Below are 8,095 nucleotides of genomic sequence, written 5' to 3'. Positions count from 1 at the left end.
GTTCTTCTTCTTTGAGTCCTCTATACATTACATCTGTAATCAGCAACATGGTTAAGGAAGATCAACCAATCACGAGGAGGAAGAGCTACCAGATCGTTTCTACTTTTTCAGCTCCAGAGTTGGAAATACTTTGGACTTGAGGAAGTGAGTCCTTTTGTGGACATTCTTAGCTTTGACCCACTTTGGCTTCAAGATAGGAAACTTAGAGCAGTGGTTAGCGGCAAATTTTTTCAATTGACCAATAAAGCGATTAGGAGAAAACAACCACTCCTAATGGCAATGCTTAGCAGGAATCCACATTACCCGACTAATTAACTCTGGTCGACACAACCCCAATGTCCTACAATTTGTTGCTGAATTTGGGATTAGGAAAAATGATAGCTTTAACTTTAACTCCATCGATGTCTCTTTTCCCAATCTCTATCAACCACCAGAATGTTCTTGAACATGTCCATGTCGTGCCAAGGAACATCTAAGATGTACAGCTTCCAGATGAGGTTGAGTTTAGTCGTTAAATAATAATGGTTATTGAAGCCTTTCCTGATGACATACAGCGCTCTGAATTCTTAGATACCCATCTTAGCCCTATACCACTAATTGAGCAACTCGAAACAGGTGATAAGTTTGAAGGCAGCAAGAGAAAGAATGCAGATGACCATGTCATAGCACAACATAATGTTGTTTAGAAAATCAGGGAGAAGAAAGCGCAAACCTAAATTTAAGAACCAAGGATAGATCCTGGTGCATAGACATTGTGGCACAAACGATGCAGGAATCTTAGCATGGTTGTCTTGTCCTGGTTCTTACCAAACCCTACATTGACTTAGAACATCTCGACGAATTTCGATAAAGGCATGACATTCTTCCCGGTTGTAAGCGCTCATTAGTGGAAGGTTGTAAGGTGAGACTTTAGCGGATTTAGAGGTCTTGCTTGAGGATGCCATTGATTGGAGACTTTTCTTCTTTGAATAATATGGTGTTTTTTTATGAGATGAAAGGGAAAAGTTCAAGATTATATACGTAGCACAGTGGAATCATCTAACCATTGAATACAAACTTACTCACTTGGGATCAATGATGGTTAAAACCAGTAAAGAACATTAGAGATAATTTCTTATTTTTCGTGCACACGTAGCAAACACAAAGTTCCATCATTACAAACTTTCTGGCACGATATTCAAGAGCGCACGTCTAGATTTGAAGCATTTCCACTTTGTCAGTAAAGGTTGAATCATAGCATGAAGATAGAAGACTAAATGGTACGTATTCCAATTTACTACGAAATGCATGTTCTTTAGATAACTATCCATCCTTAAGGGAACAGGTTATCTTTTTTATGCATAGTTAAGGGTAATTGTGGGACCATGATTTTCCAGGGCCGAAGTAAGGATGATTCGAATACTGTTACATCAGAAGTCCGGTCATGGACTCCACAACTTCAAGCGGAGCTGGATCAGATGGAGCAACGATGCCACCATCACTCTATTCCAGAGTAATTGTTGAAGTTTGAGTGACTCTGCTGGATGATCATGCTTGTTCAAAAGATACACAATATGATCTGGATATGGACTTAATTGGATCCTTATAATTCTTAGAGTTCTTACAATATATAAATAGGTGTACACGCAAGTAATTCTTGCAGTTCCTAGCATCACCCCATCTGGTCTTAGGCTTGCTTATAATTGTTCTATGTTTTACAAGTTGCTTGAGTTTGTACCTCCACCATCCACAAGAATGCTCAACTTTGGTTCTAACACCATTAAATTCAAAGCCTAATAGTTATGTTCCAAGACTTAACTCAAATTTAAAGAGAAAGAGTTCATAATTTTTTATACCTTTAAAGTTCCAAGTAGTGGCTTATCACCAGTGTAAGACCCTTCATTCCTCGCCTTGTGTTGAACTTCATGACCTTCACCTTTATTATGTTGCTCCCGTAGACTCTTGGATTTGGATGCATGAATGATTCTCCAGAAGTCTCCAAAATTGTTGACCTCTAAGTTTCCACACCAAAGATGAAGGAATGAAGAAGATGAGTGATACAAGAGGAAAAGATTACTAGCTTTATGTTGGAATCAAATTCACTCACCGTTGTGGATGATGGAGGAAAAAAATCTGAATAACCTGTAAATCAGTAAACAACCATGAGCAAACCTTAAGGGGGTGCCCATCAAAGTCTCTCCAACGTCAAGTTAGTAAGCAAATACAAGATTCAGTAGTGGGCAAGAGAATTAGAGTGCAATGATTGCGTTACTAGAGTGAACCCTAGATGGGTGTATTTATACCAATCGAGAGAAACCTTTTTAGGATAAAATCCTTATGTTAAGCTGGGAGAATCCTAAAGGATATCTAGAAGTAGGTATTACATCATCTTTAAGAGTATGATTACTTGCAGCACACACCAATTCCTAAATTGTAGGAACTCCAAGACATATAGAGGATCTGAATGATTCTATGCTAGATCAGATCCTTGTGTCCTGAGGAACAACCAAGGTCATTCTCAATGAAGTCGCTCAAATTTCACCCATTGTTCCAGAATAGGATAATGGTGGCACCACTGCTCCGTTAATCCACCTCCACTCGGAGCTATTGAGTCCATGACTGGACTTCTGTGGTAACAGTATATGATCTTGTGTCACATGAGAACTCATAGTTGGGATAATGCAAAGTAGTCCTTTGACCTGAGACATTATAGTTGTGTTATGGTTAGGTCCTTAGTCTTTAACTGTGTTAATGACATTCCACTTGAGAATGTTCATATCATAGTTGGGGTTAAGCTACTTAATGCTAGTTTGGGATTACTGTACTTTAAAAAAAAAATATTGCTTCTTCTGTGCTTTAAGAATAATCAGTTGTAAAATAAAGCTGATGAGCTTTTGGTTAGCTTAATTTTAAAAGTGTTGTGACTATGAAAAGCAGCGTAAAAGCGTTTGGTAAAATGTAATGTAAAAAGTGATATAATTGTATACAACGATAAATGGACATAGTAGTATGAGTGAGGGCGACAACGGTAATGATGGTAATAGTGGTTACGGTAGAGGTGTGGTGGTGGTGCTAATAGTGGGATATGTTGGTTGGGGTGGGGAGGTAACAATGGTGGTTAGGCCGATGGTATGTTACACTCACCCCCGTTTTATAAAAAAAAAATTGATTTTTGGTGTTAAATGGTGTGCCCAAGGGGCCCACCCCTGTTCTGGTTGTCCCCGGCCCCCTTTCTTAGTTTGCCACATGGCAATTCCTCCCACTATTTTCTCTCTCTCGGTTCTCTCTTCCCTCTCTCCCTGAAACTCTCTCGATCTCTATCTTTGTCTCTCTTTATCCCTTCGTACATCTCTCTGCAACTCCCTCTCTGAGACCACTAAGACTCAAGAGCCTAAGAATTCTAGACCATCACTCCTCTCGTCTCTGTCAACACTACAATTGTGCGTGCAGGGTGGAACACCGGCGATTTAACTCGGAATCCAACGAACCCGAGGTGAGTCGATGTGTTTCGAGTTGCATCCTTGTCCTAGTGAGTTATTGCGAGTTGTTTAAGTTACTTTGGAGATGAAAATCGAGGGTTTTTAACCTAGTTTTTGGGCGAGTACCACCCCTTTCGAGGCAATTTTCGGCCAAACCACGGTGAGTTGGTCGGCTTGCAAGGTATCAATCTCTTCGTCTCGCTGAGTACTACAATTTTCCTTTTTGTTTCACCTAATTTCATTAAGTATTGAAGAAGTTATACTCATTTGAATCTTATCCAGTTTCCGACGAGTTCGACGGCCGAGAACTACAACTTTCGTTTTTGAATCACTTGATTTCGTTAAGTTTTGACAAAGTTATGGCCGTTTAAAGTTGGTGTAGTTTTCCAACCTTCTCCTTCCTTTGAATCCGGCAACCCAGAAATCCCAAGGCCTTTGGGCCTTTCCTGCCGAGCACAACCCAAAACCCATTTCAGCTTTTATTATTTATTTTATTTATTGTTTTAATGTAAAAGGCCCTTGGGCCATTTTAAATCAGGGTCTTCGGCCCGTCCTCCTTAAAACCCTTTACTTTAAGTTGTTTTTATTTTTATTTACTAAACTAAAGGCCCTTTGGGCCATTCCTTAAGTCTCAGGCGCTTGGCCTTAAGACCACTCCTTAAAACCCCAACCCATTTATTTTAAAGCCTAACCCATTTTTCCTTAAACCCTTTTCTTTTTAAAAACTCAAAAGGCCTTTAGGCCATTTTCCTTTAGGGCCTTAGGCCCATGCATCCTAAGCCAACCCTTTAAACCCCATTACCCTAATCTGTTCTAACCCTTTATGGGAAATATTCCGTTAGGGAATATTCCGTCAAGGAATATTCTAGGAATAATCTATCGACTTTTACCAAATTTAAACAAGACCCTTCTTAGGGTAATTCGACGTTCTGAATCCGTTTCCAATGTCCGTTTTCCCAAATTCAATTGCTATTATATAGTTTTATTAATTGAACTCATTATATGCTTAGGGGCAATTATAGTGACGTTTCTGTCTTTGCTAGCTGCGTGACTCTTCGGCGGTGAAATACTGTGAGTGTACCCCTTCTAAAATTTGTATAATTTTATAGTTTAATTTCATAAATGAAATGCATGCCTTACGAGTTTATGAACTGATTTTATGTTAAGCATGTTTATTGAAATGTTGATTATCGTCTCGTTATTTTGTAAGGAATTAATTGTTGGCCTATATTGAGCTATATTTTAATATATCGTATTTTCTATAAAAACCATGAACTGGTAGACTATCTAATGGATGACGATAGGATGCTATAACATGTTTTCCAAACCCTTCTTTATAGTATAGACGATGGATGGCTTTATAATATGAAATGGTTATATTTGAAAGGCGTAACTATTTGTGCGTATCTAGTGGACACTATGCCGCCTGGGGCGAGGATCTGGTGTTGGCAGTTAGGCCGTGAGAAATAATCCTAAGTTACAGGCTGAGGGATACGGAGCTGGCATTGGGCCGGGAGTTGGTAATCTCTGGCTACGGGCGCAAAGACCACGGTGCTGGCATAGGGCCGGGAGTTATATTTGTTCAATGATTTTACTAGCAGCACACCACGCTTACGAGACGATCTGTGAGACGATTGATATTTTGATTTCTGTGATGTTTTTCCGCGATATGTCTTCTAAGATGTTTTTGGCATGCTAGGGTTTTCAATAAACCTATCACTTATTATGCTAGTAGTTTTCTTTATATAAACCTGGGGGTTAGTACGTTGATAACTATTTTATTATATATATATATCAACTTGGTCCACTCATGTTTGTTTTACGCCCCCTTTAGGACTTAAAATCGAGGCATACAATCCCGACGTCCAGGCACTTCCGCATCGGCATCTTCGAATCTTCTCGATGTAGGACCCATTACTTTATTCATTCAATTTTTATATTATTTCTTTTAGTGTTATAGTTAGTTGTATGCTCTAAACACGTTCCTTAAATGCATATTCTTTATTCTTTTATATTTATAAGTCTTATTTATTCCTTTATTCTCAGCATTTGCACTCAATAAATGGCTTTCGTCACCCTCGGGTGTCGGCCAGCACGTGCCTATCCTGGTATTCGAGTAATATCAGGATCGGGGCGTGTCATGGTAGTACTGGTTGTGGTGGCAGTGGCGGTAGTTACAATTATGGTGGTGGTAGTGGAAATCGTGGTTGTGGTGGCAGTGATGGCGATTGTAGTAATGGTGGTGGTAAAGATAGCCGGTGGTGGTAAAGATAGCCGATGGTGGTAGCAATGGTGGTAATGGTAGTGGTGGTGATGGTGGCAATGGTGGTAGTAGCGGTAATGATGGTGGTGACAATGGTGGTAGTGGTGACAGTGGTGAAAATTGTGGTTATGGCAGTGTGGTGGCAAAAAATGGTGGTTGTAATAGCGGTGATGCTGTAAGGTTAGTATTTGTAGTGGTAAGTGGTAGCGTTTACTTTGTTCTCTAAGGGATAAAATGTGTGTGGAAAGCTAAATAATGTCATTTAAAAAAAGTTAATGAAGGTATTACAACAATTGAAAATATTTATCAAAGACCGAACTCTGCTTTTTATTAAAGTAGCTTTTAAAAGTAACCTACATGTTGCTTTTAAAAGCTATTGTCTGGAGCCCATAACTTTTAAAATAAGCAGGATATTTTATTTTTACCAAATGCTTTTTCATTGCTTAACTTTAAAGTTAAGCAGTTTTTAATGAAAAAAAGCAACACCAAACGGGGCCTTAATCATGTAGGCATATGAATGTACAATAAGGGATCTCTAACCTCCAAATTGTTAAGGGAGAATACTTTATGATATGATTAAGAATCTTTGGCTAGAGTGTGAATGAGATTTAGGAAGTTGTTCCAATCACATTCAAGGTAATCATATAAACAAGATAATCACATTGGATAGTATATATGAATGAACTATCACTCAACAATGTGATCAAGAGTACTAGATTTAGAGAAGGGTTGTGTTGCATTGTAATCTCAAACTGAATAGGTTCTCCAATCTTTTATGATTAGCTTGGGTAGCCATGACAAATTGCTAGGTGTCAATCATGGCTTGTGGAAGTCTTGAAGATGATTAATCACTGAATGGAGAATTGAAAGTAAGTTTCAATTCACAATCGATTAGTAATAGTTCTAATCTCCCACTACCTCGCAAAAAGGAAACTAATGGATCATACACCGTGTAAGGTAATGACTGAAATAATGAAGATGAATAAGGACAATTAAATAGTTTAATATGGCAAGGATTAATTAATATGTTAATTAATAATATGAAAGGTTCGTATTGGGCTTTAAGTTAGTTTCAGGTTTTGGGGCCATGGTTTTGGTCCACAAGGCCCATTTATTTTAAGTTGTATGACAACTAATATTAAAGGAGAATTAACCCCAAAATAATCTCAAAACCATCCATGCTAGAGGAGTGTGATGGTGGGGTAATTACAAGTTTGCCACTCACTTAAAAAGAGGCTTAAAAATAGCTTTATAGCTTTAACCTCTTTAGGGTTTCTTTGAGGAAAGATGAGGAAACACAAGCCTTCTTTTTCTCTCTACAGAGGTTGGCCATATGGGAGAAGGAAGCTAGCATTTCCTTCCTCTCATATCTCTCATCTTCTTCCTTCCATCATCCTTGGTGTCAAAACTTGGAGGCCTCCAACTTTGGTGCTTTTTGAAGACTCTATTCTTCCATCCAAATCCAAGAAGACAAGGAGCCGAGAAGCAAAGTTGTTTCATCCTTATCCATGGAGCCAATGACCAAGGATGCAGAGGATTGAAGGCCCTTTCATGGGTGATTAACCTTACTTGTGTTTCGCTTTGTTACTCATTTTCTCTACAAGTTCGTTTACTTTGGAAATATTTATCGGATTAAATTTTATTTCTTGAATAAAGGAAGTAAGGGATGGGAAAAAGAAAAAGATTCATGCAAACACATGTTTATTGTCAAAGTCCCATGAAAGGGGCATGAAAAAGGTACAACTGCTTAGGGGAGACAAACATTACCCCTAGCATGCAAATTCTCCTAAGAAGACCACGAAGTAGACTTGGCCAGGATCATCAACTATGATGAGGATCAATCGTCATTGGCGTCTACTCCTAAATGAGGCGAAGAGAGCACCAATGAAGAACCCTCTGAAAAATCTCAATACTTTGTTAAGATTAAACTTGTCCACGATAATGGCGAGAAGGATGTCGCATAGGATCAATGTTATGGAACAAGCTGCAAGAAGCATGAGAGACTATTATGAGATTGTAGCTTAATTTTGGCTTACTTAACCTTGCTTGGCAATGATTAATAGGTGAAAGTAAGTTCCTGGGTTAAGGATTTTAGACATCGAAGGTTCAAAAATAGGACTAGTTTGAAAAGAAGATCATGAAGCAAACGACAAGGCTCCATGATACAAACTGAATGGAAGAAATAAGGAAAATATGAAGAGTCTCAACCATGAAGGGGCTATTTAAAGACAAGGTAGCAAGCAATCTTACAATTGGATACAAGTTGGCTTTGCCTCGAGATTAACAGATATAGAGATCAAGGCTAGTCGGAGAAATGAATGACCGTTTCTTTCAAAATGTGCCATGCAATACTCATAATCATTATGATCTTTGT

This window comes from Malus domestica, chromosome 11 (genome assembly GCF_042453785.1).
Source record: "Malus domestica chromosome 11, GDT2T_hap1".
Classification (NCBI taxonomy): domain Eukaryota; kingdom Viridiplantae; phylum Streptophyta; class Magnoliopsida; order Rosales; family Rosaceae; genus Malus; species Malus domestica.
Note: the sequence above shows the minus strand (reverse complement) of the source record.